Raw genomic sequence first — 17377 nt, 5'->3', positions numbered from 1 at the left:
CCTGAGTAGCAAGGATTACAGGCATGAGCTATTGCTACCTTGTATTCTCCCCCCACCCCCCTTCTCTCTCCCCCACTCCCACCCCCATAGCCAGTTTCAACAAATTTTCTGCACTCCTTGCTCCGTATCCATTGTTCCCTGTCTTCGCTGCTATCATGGCTTGTTTGAAAAGAGCAAATGTAGCCGTAGCTGGGCATAGTGGCTCACACCTACTCCTAGCTACTCAGGAGGCTGAGATCTGAGGATCAAGGTTCAAAGCCAGCCCGGGCACAAAAGGACCTGAGATTCTTATTTCCAATCAATCTCTAGAAAACGGGCATTGGGGCTTGGCTCTGGGGTACGGCGGTAGCCTTGAGCTGAAGAGCTCAAAGACAATGCCCAGGTCCAGGGGTAGGGTGGTAGCCTTGAGCTGAAGAGCTTGGGGATGGTGCCCAGGATGCATTCAGACATGGCCTCTCTCTGCTACCCTTGTCTTTTTGCACCTGCATCTCCCAAACCTTCATACTGTGGTCTCTGAAATCCTAAGGTAAGCAAACTTCTCTGCATAGATTTCCAAAATGAATTCTATATTTAGCCTGGTGAGGCATTCATCTGGTCAAAATCATGAGTTTTAGAAATTCAGAAGTACAAATACTGTTCAACCATCCCTTCCTCACCCCCTACCCCCACACCAGAGGAATCTCAGCTGATGCTTCTGGTATTTGCATTTTTTTTTTTTTTGCCAGTCCTGAGGCTGAACTCAGGGCCTGAGCACTGTCCTTGGGCTTTCCTCAAAGCTTAGTGCTCTACCACTGGAGCCACAGCACCACCTCCAGCTTTTCTATGTATGTGGTACTGAGGAATTGAACCTGGGTCTTCGTGCATGCTAGGCAAGCCCTCTACCACTAGGCCAAACTCCCCACATCCTGGTATTTGCATTCTTAATTTTATTTTTCAATAATAGGCAGGTTCTCCTATTTTTTTTCTATTTTAAAAATCATTTGTTGCAGTAGGCCGTGGTGGCTCATGCCTGTAATCCTAGCTACTCAGGAGGCTGAGATCTGAGGATTGCAGTTCAAAGTCAGCTTGGGCACTAAAGTCTGTGGGACTCTTACCTCCAATTAAGCAGCAGGAAACCGGGAGTAGCACAGTGGCTCAAGCCATAGGTGGTAGGCTTGAGCTGATAAGCTTAGGGACAGCGCCCAGGCCCAGAGTTCAAATCCCTCAACCTACGAAAAGAATCATCTGTTGACATACAAAATAAAATAACACATGCAATCATTCTTTTCTCTCTTTTTTCATTTTTATTTTATTTTTTTCCCTTTCTTTCTTCTTTCCCTCCTTCCTTCCTTTTTAATTAATTTAATTTTGGCCTGGGCTTTGAACTCAAGGTTTTAAGCTCACTCAGCTTGCTTTCTTGGCTGGTGTTCTACTCTATGAGCCATATCTCCAACCTGAAACCCTGTTCAAAACCCAGAAACATACAAAAACTACAAAAAAAATTTTAATGTGATGAATAGAAATGGGTAGGATCATAATAAAGGCTGAAGCACTTGTTCATGTTGTTTTCCCAAGCTTAAGAGGCCTTAAATAAATCTGCTTAATTTGTCCTAGTTAGGGAAAATTAAAAGAGCCAGTAAATAAATACTATAATGAGAAAGTTGGCCTTGAATTGTTTGAGATGCTCCTAGCTCCTCCCTCCCTCTCTCCCCTCCCCCCTCTCTTCCCCCTCCCTCTCCCTCTGCCAGTTCTAGGGCTTGACCTCAGAGCCTGGGCACTGTCTTTGAGCTTTCTCAAGACTAGCACTGTACCACTTGAGCCACAGCACCACTTCCGTCCTTTTCTGGGTATGTGGTACCGAGGAATTGAACCCAGGGCTTCATGCATGCTAGGTATACACTCTACCGCTTAGTCACATTTCCAGGCCCTCCTCGGATCTCAAAAATGAGGACTTTTGAAGCACCTCTGTCCCTTAGTCTAACTCTGGCCAGGAATCCGGGGCCAGAATGCACACAAAGAGAGGAAGACATGAGGTTTCTGGGACTCCTCATCGTGAACGTCCATGACTACCCCCTGGGGTAGTCAGCTCGATGAGTCCCAACCGGCTGAGGTTAGAGCTGGAGAATGGGAGGTGCAGGTGAAAATGATGAGAGTTATAGCCAGGTGCTCGTGGCTTGTACCTGTAATTCAAGCTACCGGGGCTGCTGTGATGAGGCTCATAGTCTCAAGCTATCCTGGGCAGAGCAATCCAAGAGCCTCTTATTGCTAATTAACCAGCAAAAAGTTGGAAATGAGGTATAGCTCAAGTGGTAGAATGCCATTCTTGAGTGCCTACAGGGGAAGAGTAGAAAGACAATGGAAAGGGGTCTATCATCGTGGAGACCACTATGGGATTTAAAAGTCATATTAAGAGATACAGAGGCTGCCTGGGCAAGTGGCTTAGTGGTAGAGTGCTTGCTTAGCATGCATAAAGCCCCAGGTTTGATTCCTCAGTACCACGTATACAGAAAGAGCGGGAAGTGGTGCTGTGGCCATAGAGCGCTAGCCTTGAGCAAACGAACCTCAAGGACTGTGCCTAGGCCCTAAGTTCAAGCCCCAGGACTGATCAAATGAAAAAGAAGGGCCAGGAGTTTGGCCTATTGGTAGAGTACCTGCCTAGCATGCACACAGACCCAGGTTCGATTCCTCAGTACCACATACATAGAAAAAGCCAGAAGTGGTGCTGTGGCTCAAGTGGAAGAGCTCTAGCCTTTAGAAAGCCCAAGGGCGGTGCCCAGGCTCTGAGTTTAAGCCCCAGGACTGACAGAGGAAGAAGAAGAAGAAGACATACAGACACTTATTAGAAGCTCCTTCCAGAATTGGAAGGCTCCCCTGGTACAGCCACCTGGTCCATGGCATGAAAACAGAAGATATGCTGAATCTAGACAGCTCTTCTGCCTCTCGGGCATGAAATACCAACAAAACCTGTCCATCAACACCAAGAAAAGCCAGAGACAGCAGTGAGGGACGAAGACACTGCCACGGGGAGAGCCCCACACATCACAGGCAAATTGGGTGTACCCCAGGGAGGCTACAAATGGATGTTAAAAGGCATTGACAATCATTGTAGGCTAGCTCTGCAGGCTGGGAGGTAGATGTCAATGCTGAAGATATTGTCAGGGGATTGAGACAGAAAATACCACACCAATTTAGCCTGTCAAGTCACATTTCTTCAGCCTAAAGAATACATTCTCATTCTCGAGTAATGGCTTGATAGGAATTTGAATGAGTAATTGGAACATTGGTTATCTAAATGGTTAAGGGAGGGAGATAAAGGCAGGAAGGGCGGGTACATAATATTTTCTTGAATATGTGCTCAATATGAAAGCTGCAAAAAGAGAGTCTGGTGTCTTTGCCTTCCCCTTCTTGGGAAGATCCGATAAAGGACATGAAGGAATGCTGGCACAATTACACAGCTCTATCTGGTTGGGTAGTTTGGGTGTGAGACTATCCCGACTGGATAACTGCCTGCAGCCCCTCCAGCCCCCGATCCAGGAGCTTTAAACCCTTTCCTGCTGTCAATTTGCCAGTTGAGGCACTAGATTTGCATTGTGTCCCCTAGCTCTTTGTCAGTCAGCAAGAATAAAGATCGTTCTCTTCTCAGAAGCCAGTATCATAATATTGGCTTTTCTAGGCCTCAGCGGTTTTACCACTGACCTATCTCTGGCGATCTTGTGTAAACAAGTCGTTTGGCAAAATGGACGTTGTGTGTTGGGGAAAAGAAGTAGATAGTCATCATCAAATTTCTATGTCACCATGATCTGAGAAGCCTAAACCACATGGAGACAGAGTGCAGATACTCTCAGCTGTCTGCTCCTGCTAAGCTACCAGGAAATAGTAACATGGCTGCTAGCCATGCAGTGAGCCACCAGCCAAAACCCGAATTAAACAGCTGCCCAGGGCATTTCCACAATCATGAAATGATAAGAGTCATTTATGTGGCTCAATGTTTAGTCTTTTCTTGCCTAGCATAGGCAAAGGCCCTGGGTTCCATCCCCAGCACCACACATACACACACACACACACACACACACACACACACACGCACTGAAATGATAAATGATTGTTGCTTTAAGATACAAAAAGTTGGGATGTTTTATTTCTTAACAATAAATCAACAAAGCACCTGATATTCCCAGTTTCTGAGGTTCCTAGGACTCTGGTGGGTTTGATGCCTGTAACCTGTGGGATGCCCCCATCACACTTAGGTTTGCGTCTGCTCTGTCAGTTCAGACATTGCTCACCTATCCTCTTCCCACTTTCCAGACTGCTGATTTCTCTCGTCTGTTCTCATTCCTCCTCTGGTCTTCATTTTCCCTCTTCTTTTGAGGCTTATGTTTTCTTTTCATCCTTTCGTTGTAATTTGAGCAGTTTCAGGAGAGAGAGGATCTAGGGCTATTTATCCCATTTAATTCAGCTTCTCTGAATCTTAACATTTTCACCAATTATCCTTTCTGCTCCCAGACTCCATGGAGCCGTCATTTAGGAGTTTAGTCAATCACCTCCAGTTCTCCAGTTCTTTTTTGGAGGTGGTGGGGGAGAGGACTCGTGTGTGCTAAGTGGATTTTCTACCACACCTAAGTCAGCTCTCCCCAAAGGCTCCCCTTTTTTGTTTTAGTCATTTTTTAATGGGGTCTTGAACTTCTCCCTTGGGCTGGCCTTGGAGCAGGACCTCACCTTACCCATCCTGTGTGTTGGGGATGATGGACTGGGAGCCAGCATGCCTGGTTTATTGATTGAGCTGGGGGAGGGTCTCAGTAATGCTTTGCCTGGGTTGACCTTGAACCTTGATCCCACTAAGAAACTGGGATTTTGAGTGGGCTCCACAGCCAGCCCCCGTGCTTCTTTGATGAGCATGTCGTTCACCTCCTTCTCCATCTTCCGCTTCCAAAGACTGCCAGCATCCATTCACTGGTAATCAAATTGGTCCTTTCTTTCTCTTTTATTTTTACAAGAAAGTTTCAGCTGACATCAGTTAAAAATTGTATTGTCATTATAAAGGCGATGTACAGAGGGATTCTAGTAACATAAGCCAAGAGCGCATCTCTTTTTGGACAATATTACCCCTTCCCTCACTCTCTTCATTTTTCTTTTTCCTTCCTTCCTTCCTTCCTTCCTTCCTTCCTTCCTTCCTCCCTTCCTTCCTTCCTTCCTTCCTCTTTCCTTCCTTTCTTTCTTTTTTTGCCAGTCCTGAGGCCTTGACTCAGGGCCTAAGCATTGTCCTTGGGCATTCCTCAAGGCTAGAGCGCTACCACTTGAGCCACAGCACCACTTCTGTTCTTTTCTGGGTATGTGGTACTGAGGAATTGAACCCTGGTCTTCATGCATGCTAGGCAAACACTCTACCACTAGGCCACACTCCCCGCCTCTCTTCCCAGTTTTTCTATCCTGTCCCCACCCACAAGTCGTATAGTTTATTTTCAATATAGTGTCCAGTGAGTACCACTGCTCCATTTGTTCACTCTTTGTTTCTCCATTTCTGTGCTTCCCCTCACCCCTCCCAAAGACAGATAAACAAGCAAGCAAGACAAGAAGAAAAGCAAGCAAAAATAACCTCTTGTTTCTATTTCCTGAGGTTCATTTGGCAAAATGTTATTTTCTTGGTTGCAGAGGGAGGCTTCAGAGGCAAGCCAAGAAGAGACTCAAATCTTAGGTAACTGGGCTCATTGGATTCAAGTCTGGAAGGCTGGGAGGCCAGAGTAGTTGCAGCCACTTGGTGCCTATTGAACAATAAAGACAACTGGAGAAGAAGAAAGTCTGAGGCCTGGGGTTGCCTACACCTGAATCCTGCAGTGCCTGAAATCAGCCCCATACCTTATTTAAAGTTACCAGAGGCCATTCTTAGCCGATTGGTCTTGTGGCCCTCCCTGAATCTGCTATGAGGAGGGTAATGTTTTAAAATGGCATTAAGAGTCACAAAGCAACAGCTCTCTGAAAAACAAAAACCAACAAAAACCAAAAAAATCTTCAGACATAGCCTACAGTGCCCCCTGGTGGCAAAGCATTGTTTTAACTCCAGATAATAGGCCTTTCATTTCTATCCACCTCGTGTCCCAGCAATGTGTGTACAGTCTATTTAGATGTATTTCCTAGTTTATAAACTATGCAGCTGCAGCTAGATAGCAGACAGATAGATAGATAGAGATAGAGAGGTAAAGAAAGGTAGAGGGATAGATCTATCCCTATATATCCTGATCACAAACCATTCCTATAATACTTTGTAGCTCAGGAATACAATCCAAACAAAATGTCCCTCAAATCATGCAGGGAATTTCAAGTGTGCATGAATATTAGGAATCAATTTTCATAACAGTCAAAAAAGAAAAGAAAATGTGCTTGGCACCGGTGGCTTATATCTGTAATCCAAGCTACTCAGGAAGCTGAGAGCTGAGGTTTAAGATTTGAAGCCAGGCTGGATAGAAAAGTCCATAAGACTCGATCTCCACTGAACCACCAAAAAGGCAGAAGTGGAGCTATGGCACAGTGGTATAGTGAGCAGCCATGAGCAAAGAACCTAACAGAAAGCTTCCAGGCCTAGTACCAGAACAACAACAAAAACAATGGGGTAAGCATCCGACAAAATGGATAGAAGAGGAAAATCATTAGAGTAGGACGCCAGACCTGAATTTAAGTTAAGAAAATGAAAATGAGAGCTGAAGGCATGGCTCAAGTGGTAGAGTGCCTGCCTAGAAAGCACAAGGTCCCAAGTTCAAACCACAGTACCATTTTTAAAAATAAAGGGAAAAAAATCCCCATATCCCCAATACTTACATTTATATAAAAATAACCTAGAGGGCTGGGAGCATGGCCTAGCAGTAGTATGCTAGCCTACCATGCACAAAGACCTGGCTTTGATTCCCCAGAACCACATACACAGAAAAAGCCAGAAGTGGCTCTGTGGCTCAAGTGGCAGAAAAAAAAAAAAGTCCAAGGACAGTGCCCAGGCCCTGAGTTCCCAGGACTGGCAAAACAAACAAACAAAAAATCAACCTAGAGTATACATACAATGAAATATGTGAAGTGAAATAACCCAGACCTGGAATAGGCTAAGTCATAGAAAAGAAAGCAAAGTATAGGTATTCCCTGGGTAGAAAGAGATGGAAAAGTTAGTGTTTAAGGGAAACAGAAATTTTCTTGAGGAATTGTGGAAGTTTAGGGTATGTATAGTGATGGTGGTTACTTAGAATTGTCACTTAAGTGCCACCAGATAGATGGATATAGATAGATGGATATAGATAGATGGATAGATGGATAGATGTGTTAAGGGGTTCATTTTGTTATTGTTGTTTTTTTGGTCAGTCGTGGGGCTTGAACTCTGGGCCTAGGTGCTGTCCCTGAGTTCTGCAGCTCAAGGCTACCACCCTGCCCCTTGTGCCATAGCACCATTTCCAGTTTTCTAGTGATTAATAGGAGATAAGAGTCTCTCGGTCTTTAGTGCCCAGGCTGGCTTTGAACCTTGATGCTCAGATCTCAGCCTACTGAGTAGCTAGGATTACAGAGATGAGCTACCACACACAGCCATGTGTTAAGTTTTGTCATTTGTGTTTTGCCACAACAAAAGTACTAGCTTCTCATCATTCTTTCCCCACTCCTGCAATCAGTGCAGAAAAAAGAATTCATGGAAATTCAGAATATAATCTACCAGTTTAAAAAAACAAAACGTTGATCACCAGTGGATCATACCTCAGATCTCAGAAGCTGAGATCTGAGGATCATGGTTCAAAACCAGCCTGGGCAGGAAAGTCTGTGAGACTCTTATCTCCAATTAACTACTGAAACAGCCAGAAGTGGAGCTCAAGTGGTAGAGCCCTAGCTTTGAGAAAAAAAAAAAAAACACTAGGAAAGGGGCCGGGAGTTTGGCCTAGTGGTAGAGTGCTTGCCTAGCATGCACAAAGACCTGGGTTTGAATCCTCAGTACCCCACATACATAGAAAAAAGCTTAAGAGCTAGAGCTCTGGCCTTGAGAAAGTCCAAGGACAGTGCTTAGGCCCCAAGTTCAAGCCAGGATTGGTTTTAAAAAAAAAAAAAAAAAAAGCTTAGGAAAGTGCCCAGGTTCTGAGTTCAAACTCCAGGACCAACACACACACACACACACACACACACACACACACACACACACACACACACACACACACGAAACAGAGACAGAGAGACAGACAGAGAGAGAGCGAGACAGACAGACAGACAGACAGAGACAGAGAGAGACAGAGACAGAGAGAGACAGAGAGAGAGACAGAGAGAGAATAAAATAGAATGGACTGTGTCTTAAAATCATTGTAATTTAGAAAGCCAGCCAAGGAATCTCTTAGAAAACTCTGGAGGACTAGAAGACTCTAGGCCTAGATGCTGTCCCTGAGTTCTTCAGCTCAAGGCTATCGCCCTACCCCTTGAGCCACAGTGCCACTTTTAACTCGTTTTAACATTGTTACCATGGCTCCCAGGACAGCATAATTGCACTGTAGAAATTGTGTAGTTTTCCTTGGTCATAAGGCCATTACATCAGAGCTGATATCTCCCCATTTAAGCAAGCATGTAGTTACAGAAGCAGACCTAGCAGCTAGTAAAAGGATCACTTTCCAGAGTCTCTCACGGTTCTGTCTTCTGACAAGGGCTTGGCTGACATTTACCAGAACATGCCTCTGTATTTTTGCTTGAGTTCCCTTCTCTAGGCCCACAGCCTTACCTAAGTTTGCTATTCCTAGGATCTCAAAGAAAAGAGGTGGAGGCATCTTTCCTTGGTTCTCATAGACTCTACTTGAAGTTCTAATTATTTTCATATTTAGTCAGTTCTATTTCCAAACAAGTCTGTGGTCTCAGTATTAAAAAACAAAGTCAGGCGTCAACTCAAAAGTGCAAAAGATATTTCATGATACAAAAATAACATTTCTTGTCTGATCTGCCACCTCAAGTCACTAGACAGGTCAGCACAGGGACAGCCATTCTTCTCCTAGCATACCCAGATGGTACCACTGGAAAAGTGCTCAGAAGAGGAAGAAGGATAGCCCTGTTGAGATGAACTCGGAAATGATGGTGCATTTAGCTACTACTAAGAAAACAGCTAATCTGGAGAGGACAAGGACCCCCAAAGCCAACAAGAAAGTGTACTTTCTCCTGCGGCTGGTGTGAGGAAGGAAGGAAACATCAACCTTTAGGCACATCACAGGCACATAACCCGCTGCATAAACACAAACCAGAATGAACCACACAGTAAATGGTAAAACCAGGAGCAAGGATAGGAAAGGAAACCAGCAAGACAGGATTAAGTCTCCACTGTCATTCCCAAACGCTTGAACAATTTAAAGTAACTGACAAGAATCATAGAAATGTAATAACATTCTTTTTAATATTCTGGAGCTAAAATACTAGAACTTAGACTCTTTGAACTAACCAGGGTACATTTATTGTTCAGATATTATGTCACAATAAATTTGATTTTAAAAGGAAAAAAAAAAAACGCTGGGAACTGGTGGCTCACACCTGTAATCCTAGCTACTCAGGAGGCTGAGATCTAAGGAGCATGGTTTAAAGCCAGCCTGGGCAGGAAAGTCCATGAGATTCTCATCTCTATAACCATCAAAAAAACTAGAAGGGGCAGTGCCAGATCCAGAGCTTAAGTCTGGGGACAGAAAGGAAGAAAAGAAAGAAAGAATGAAAGACACTCTCTCACACACTCTCTCTCTCTCTCTCTCTCTCTCTCTCTCTCTCTCTCTCTCTCTCTCTCTCTCTCTCTCTCTCTCATTATTTATGTGGTCTTTTACATGAACTGCCTTGTTGGCCTCCCTCTCAGGCTGCAGCCTCTGGCATGGCTTGTCAGGCTGTGTGTGTGGCAGAGCTTATGACCAAGGCCGAGTAATCCCCTAACTTCACTTGTGCCACCCCATAATCCCTACATTCACAAGAAGGGAGCAAAGATAATGCTTCTCAAGTTGCATGGGGGATGTGTGTGTGTGTGTGTGTGTGACACATGAGGGGGTATATTGTTAGGGCCATCTTTAAAAATATAATCTGCCGCAGCCCACCCACAAGCCACAATAATCCACATCCTTCCCACATAAAAATACCAGCTTCATCCTAGCCTCAACTCAAATTCTAGGATTTCAGTAATCAAACTAGGTCCAGATGCAGATGAAGCTTCCCAGATGTGGGTCACTATTTTTTTTCCAGTTCTGTCCTGAATTAAAAATGAGATTGTCCCAACCCTGGGGGTGAGTAAGAACTTCCCCTGGAATGCATGCAGCCTCCTGACAGCCCACTAGAACTCCCTGTATTCTTTCTGCATGCCCAACGCTGTGGGGCTGGGGGAGATTGGAGATCTGGACAAATAAAGACCAAGAATCTGCCAACACTGGCTTTTGTCTTCTGTGGCAGCAGCTGTGTAAGCTGGTTTCACATACTGGATGTCACCCTCCCTAGTGGAGCCTCCTCATTCAGGTTTCTTTAGAATATTCAGCTTTGAAACCTTGTAGCTAATATTCCACACTAGGATTCAGAACCTGACCCCACCCCTCCCCCACCCCACCGAGGACTGATCCTTGGGAAAGTGCTCTACCACTGGATCCACAGCACACTGCAGCTCCCCCCCCTCCCCCCCCAGCCAATGACTGCTAATTTATTTATTGTCGGCTATGGGGCTTGAGCTCTGGGTCTGGGTGCTGTCACTCAGCTCTTCCGCTCAAGACTGGAGCTGGATTCACAAGGCCACTTCTAGTTTTCTGGTGGTTAACTGGACATAAGAGGCTCAGAGACTTGCATGTCCACGCTGGCTTTGAACTGTTATCCTCAGATCTCAGCCTCCTGAGGAGCTAGGATTACAGGCGTGAGCCACTGATGCCTGGTTTTATTTATTTATTTACTTAGTTATTTATTTGTGACTTTATTTTTTAGATGAGTCTCCATAACTTACCTGGGATAACTTCCAAATCACTGAAATAGGGAGTCAAGAAGTCCAGGAGGCCCAATCCAAGGTGACAAATGAATTTTTGTTTGTTTGTTTATTGTCGGTGGTAGGGCTTGAACTCTGGGCCTGGGCACTGTGCCTGAGCTTTTCAGCTCAAGACTAGAGCTCTACCACTTGAGCCACAGTACCACTTCTGGCTTTTTCTATGTGTGTGGTAAGGAGGAATTGAACCCAAGTCTTTGTGCATGTTAGGCAAGCACTCTACCACTAGGCCAGACTCCTGGTGCCACAAAGGAGCTTTTATTAGCTGGGTGGCTGGCAACTACTCTGTCCTGGACTTTGGTGTCTCAGAACTTCTTTGGTGTCCTCTCAGGGAACAGGGCTTATAAAGGCACAAAACACTTGCAGGTGGAGAGGTAGTTTTGCAAGCAAGCAAGCTGATTCAACTAGCCTTATCATTCGTGATTTCATAAGATCACATCCTGGTGCCATTAGGCTTGGGGGCAGTTCCACAGCTCCCTCTGGATATAGCCCAGGGTGTCCAACAGTTGTGATCAGACCTAGGTGGAGCGCATTCTGCCAATACAGCTGCAGGCTAGAGACACATGCAGTTGCAGGGCTGGGGGTAGGGGTTAATAGTTGTGCTTAGAACCTGTCTGGTTGCTTCGTTTTGAAAGGGCTGAGGGCCTAGAAGGGAAGTTGCTAAGCCGAAATTGCTTTCCTTTAAGCTATATCCCAAACTGGGTTCTTAAATCAGGATTCTCCTACGTCTATCTTCTCTGAGTACCTAAGATTACAGGTGCACCACCTGGTTTGGGATTCAGAAATGTAACCATCAGCTGATAGCGGGGTATCAGTGGCTCATGCCTGTAATTGTAGCTACTCAGGAGGCGGAGGTCTGAGGACTGTGGTTTATAGTCAGCCAGGCAGAAAAGTTCATGAGATTCTCCAGTTAACTACCAGAAAATCAGAAATGGTAGAGTGCTAGCCTTGAGAGAAAAAGCTCAGAGGCAGTGCCCAGGCCCTGAGTTCAAGCCCTATAACCCAGAAAGAAAGAAAGAAAGAAAGAAAGAAAGAAAGAAAGAAAGAAAGAAAGAAAGAAAGAAAGAAAGAAAGAAAGAAAGAAAGAAAGAAAGAAGAGGAGGGAGGGAGGGAGGGAGGGAAGGAAGGAAGGAAGAAAAGAAAAGAAAGAAGGAAAAGAAAGAAGGAAAGAAAAAAAGGATTCAAATTGCGGCCACATCATGATACTTACCAGGGCAAGGATTTTTTTTTTCTTTTTCTAAATATAGAAAAATTGAAAACAAGGGCTGGGAGTTTGGCCTAGTGGTTAAAGTGCTTGCCTAGCATGCACAAAGACCCGGGTTCGATTCCTTGGTACTGCATACATACAAAAAAAAAAAAGAAAAATTGAAAACATACTCTGGGGTGCAGCGCAATGGTCTATACATATAATCTAGCACTTGGAGTCAGAAGCAGGAGGTTTGTGATTTTGAGGCCAGCCTGGACTAGAGAGTAAGATGTGTCTCAAAAAAGAAAAGGAAGTTAGTGCTGGTGGCTCATGTCTGTAATCCTAGCTACTCAGGAGGCTGAGCTCTGAGAATCATGGTTTGAAGTCAGCCTTGGCAGAAAAGTCCATGAGACTCTTATCTCCAATAAATCACTCAGAAAAATCCAGAAGTGGTACTGTGGCTAAAGTGGTAGAGCACTAGCCTTGAGCAAAAGAAGCTTAGAGACAGTGCCCAGGCCCAGAGTTCAAGCCCCAGGACTAGAAAAACAAAACTGGAAAACACACTGTATAGCCTATGGGGAAAGTAACATTTGAGTCATTGCAGGTGGGAGTATAAAGTGGCTTATCCCAGCTGAGGAAAACTGGGAAACATCTCAGATTACAGTGCATTTAGCCTAGCAATTCACCCGCCAGATGTGTGTTAGCCATGATGAATGAGGTTTGTATAAGGTGATTTGTTGGAACAGTGTTGTTCATAGCAAAGTCTAGTTAGTGAATCAAGTTAGGATTGTTTCATTCAATGCAACACTGCATTTCTATAATCAGCTCCCCATGAAACAAGAAACAAAACCTCCAAGATGCTGAAATGAAATAGCAAGGTTCCGAACAGTATCACTGTTTACATTAAAAACAGAATGATAAGGAAGTGTTCGCTTGTTGGGTGTGGTAAGGCGCTAGTTACTCAGAAGCAAAGGTAGGAGAGTCCGTCTGGGGGCAGCCTGGGCAAAAATGTGGAGTCTATGAAAAACAAACTAAAAATCAAAGGGACTAGGGCAGGAGGCTAGCTGTAGAGTCCTGGCTCAGAGTTTGAGAACCTGAGTTCAAGTCCTAATACTGGAGGGGCGGGAAGAGAGATGGGGGGCAATTTTTCTTGGCTTGGGCATGCGGAAGGACCTGCGAAGGATACACAAAATCGATCAGTGGCTCTCTCTTTTGAGGGGAAACTGAGGTGTCAGGGGATGCGGTAGAAGTGAGACTTTTCTCTGCTGTGTTCTACTTTTATTTTTTTTTCCATTTTGTTTGTGAGAGTACTTAGCCCTGAACTCTGAGTCTCGTGTGTGTGTGTGTGTGTGTGTGTGTGTGTGTGTGTGTGTGTGTGTGTGTGTGCTGGTATGCTGGGGCTTGAACGCAGGGTCTCATGCTTTCATCTAGTAGGTTTTTAAAAATTTTTATCAAGGCTGGTGCTCTACCACCTGAGCCATACCTTCACTTCCAGCTTTTTTGCTGGTTAACTGAGGATAAGAATCAGACTTCTAGGATCTGGAGCATGGCCTAGTGGTAGTGTGCTCGCCTAGCATGCATGAAGTCCTGGGTTCAATTCCCCAGAATCACATACACAGAAAAAGCTGGAAGTGGCACTGTGGCTCAAGTGGCAGAGTGCTAGCCTTGAGAAAAAGTGTTCAAGGACAGTGCCCAGACCCTGAGTACAAGCCCCAGGAAAAGGAGAAAGAAGAAGAATCAGACTTCTTCATGGGCTGGCTTTGAACCAGGGTTCTCTGATCTCAGCCTCCTGAGTAGTTAGGATTACAGGCACAAGGACCTGGTGACCAACTCGTCAGCCCTTTTTCACTTTATTTTTCTAATTAGGTCTTCTGTGTAAGCCCAGGCAGGTCTAGATCCATTTCTTCCTGTTTATTCTTGCTGTGTGGCAGGATCCACAGGTACAGGCTCTTTTTATTAGTTGAGATGGAACCTCCTGAAGATTTTGAAGGTCTAGCTTTAAACTCTGATCTTCAGAATTTCCACTTACTGAGTAGCTAGAACTATCAAGCAGGAGCCACCCCACCTGACTCATATATGCCTTTTAAGAAGCTACTAACAAGCAGGTGACAGTTTCTTATGCCTGTAATCCTAACCATTCAGGAAACTGATATCTAAAAATTGTGGTTCAAAGATAGCCAAAGCAGGAAATTCCATGACACTTTTATCTCCAATTAACTACCAGAGAGCCAAAAGTGAAGCAGTAGCTTAAGTGGTAGAGTGCTAGGCTTCAGCAAAAAATTTCAGGGATAGCACCTAGGCTCTGAGTTCAAACCCTAGGATCAGAGCTATTATTGAATTAGTAAGGGTGGTTAAAGTCTTTAATCTTAGCCACTTGGAAGGCAAAGTTGGGAAGTAGGGAGAGCTTATTGTTCAGGGCCAGCCTGGGAGTAAAAAAATGTTTACACTCGGGCCCAGAGTTCAAGTCCCACGACCGACAAAAAAAAATGTTAACAAAATTCTGTCTCAACCCAATGGCTAAGTGCAATGGCATATACCTAACCAGTGCAAAAGAAAACACAGGAGAATCACAGTCCAGAGTGGCTAAAGCATAAAGCAAGCACTATCTCAAAAATAATCCACACAAAAAGTAGCTGGTGGGTTGGTTAATGTAGTAGGGTCCCTGTTTGGCAAGTGTGAGGTCTTAAGTTCACTCGAAAAATAAAAATCACTGCTGTTAGACAAACAGAAGCCAATTCCTTTGTCAATTCCTACACATTTTCTGCTTCTATGAGCATTCAAGGAGAGATAAGAATATTCCTCCCCCCCTCCCCAAAAAAGGACATTTTGCTTTTCCTTCTAAGAAAGACTTTCTCAAGTGGGAGCTTTCACAGCTTCTCAGGCTATTCATAGTAGTCGGATTTAAAAATAATTCTGGTAAATCCAGCTTGCTGCTTCTTTAAGATTTGGCTCCACCCTTCTTCCAAGGGTATATTTTGTTTCAGTCCATTACAGACAGAGCAATTAACCAGCTACAGATAAGAAAGTTGAGCAAGCTCCTGCAGCTTCTATAAAAGGGAGAAGATACTGTGGTAGCTGCTACTGGTGGTAATTCTGGAATGAGGACAAAGACAAACCTAAAAGTATTCTCCACCTGAAATATAACTTTAAAATGGTATAACTACTATATTTAAAAAATATGCCAGCTCTTAAAACAATAAAAAAATAGAATTATGAAATGATCCAAAAATTTCCTAAGGAACTGAAAATAGGGAAGAAAGATTTGTATGTTCATCATGGCATTATTCTCAGTAGCCAAATGGTAAAAGATACCCAGTGTCCACGGAGAGATGATTGGTTAAACAAATGTATTTAATACAATGTAGTATAATATATAAACAAATATATTCACATAAAATGAAATGCAATTCAGTCTTTATAAAGGATAACATGCCACAATGTGGAATGGACCTGAAAACTTACCAAATGAAATAAAACAGATTTTTTTTTTTTAAAAAAAGGACAGCTTGGCACTAGTGGCTCATACCTGTAGCCTTAGCTACTCAAAAGGCTGAGATCTGAGGCTGTGGTATAAAGTCAGCGCAGGAAATTTCCTAGAGATTTCATTAACTACCAAAACCTGGAGTGGAGGTGTGTCTCAAGTGGCACAGCATCAAGCATAAGCAAGAAAAGTGAGAAAGACTCAAGGTCCTGAGCTAGAATCCCTTGTACCAGCGTGTGTATGTGGTACTGAGGAATTGAACCCGGGTCTTTGTGCATGCCAGGCAAGTGCTCTACCACTAGACCACACTCCCGGCCCATTGCCACTCATCTTTATCATTTTTATCATTGTTGGTGAATGAGTTCTAGAGGAAATTTGAGGAATTCCTGACTTAGCCAAATCAGTCTGAGTTCCATTTTCATCTGAGAAACAAAAAGGTTGGTAGAGTTTCCATGATTCTAAGAGGTTGTAGGAGAAAAAGAGACATGTGAGGAAACAACCTTCAGGGAAAGGAACAAAGGATGTGCCAGGTGCTAGTAGCTCAGATTTGTAACTGTAGCTATTCAAGAGGCTGACATATGAGAATCATGGTTCAAAGCCTGCTCTGGCAGAAAAGTCCATGGGATTCCAGCTCTAACCAGAAAAATGCCAGACTGGAAGTATGGCTCAAGTGGTAGAGAACCAGCCATAAATGGAAAAGCCAAGCAAGATAAGGTAAATGAGAGTAAGATGCAAAAAGCAACATAAGGGGCAGGGAGTGTGGCCTAGTGGTAGAACATCTCTCTAGCATGCACAAAGCCCCGGGTTCAATTCCTCAGTACCACATATACAAAAAAAGCTAGATGTGGTGCTGTGGCTCAAGTGGTAGAGCTCTAGCCTAGAGAAAGCTGAAAGACAGTGCTCAGGGCCTAAGTTCAAGCCTCAGGACTGGCAAGGAAAAAAACAAAAAAAGCAACATAAGACTATACAAGTGAATACTGACTCTACTACAGATCAGATATTTAACTTTTTATTTTTTAAATAACTTTAATCAATAGATAAAATATTTCAGCCATACATACCAAAAAATATCTAATATAGCAACAATATATCTGCGTGAAACCTAACAGAGCTTCGTGTTTTACTAGATATAGTATGTGTATATTTTAAAAAAATTTTGTTTGTCTTTTCTTTTTTGGTATTGGGGATTGAACTCAGGAAGTTACACTTGCTAGGCAAGTGTTTTGCTACTGAGCTACATCCTGACCCTAGTTTTTAATTTTTGTACCCATCCTAGGGCTTGAACTCAGGGCCTGGAGCTATCCCTGTGAGTTTTTCCAGTTGTTGTTGCTGTTCAAGACTCTACCACTAGAGACACAACTCTACTTCCATAATATAGAATATATTTTTCCTCTTAATCTTATCATCTTTAACCCTTAGTAACTTACAAACTGTAAGACAAGGACTTATGTATGTGTGTGCATGCATTGGTCTTGGTTCTTGAACTCAAGACTTAGACACAAGCCCTGAGCTCTTATTGCTCAAGGCTAGCATAGCACCTTTCTACCTGCTCCACCACTTTTAGCATTTTGATGGAGATGAGAATTTCCATGGCCTGACAGACTTTGAGGTGGGACCCTCAGATCTCAGCCTGGGTGGCTGCAATTACAGGTATGAGCCACCTAAGTCTGACTTCTTTCTTCATTTTTTTTTGGTCAGTCCTGGGACTTGAGCTCAGGGCCTGAGCACTGTCCTTGGGCTTTCTCAAGAATGG

This window comes from Megascapheus bottae, chromosome 17 (genome assembly GCF_031878675.1).
Source record: "Megascapheus bottae isolate mThoBot1 chromosome 17, mThoBot2.hap1, whole genome shotgun sequence".
Taxonomy (NCBI): Eukaryota; Metazoa; Chordata; class Mammalia; order Rodentia; family Geomyidae; genus Megascapheus; species Megascapheus bottae.
The sequence above is the reverse complement of the archived record's forward strand: the minus strand, read 5'-3'. Positions refer to the sequence as shown.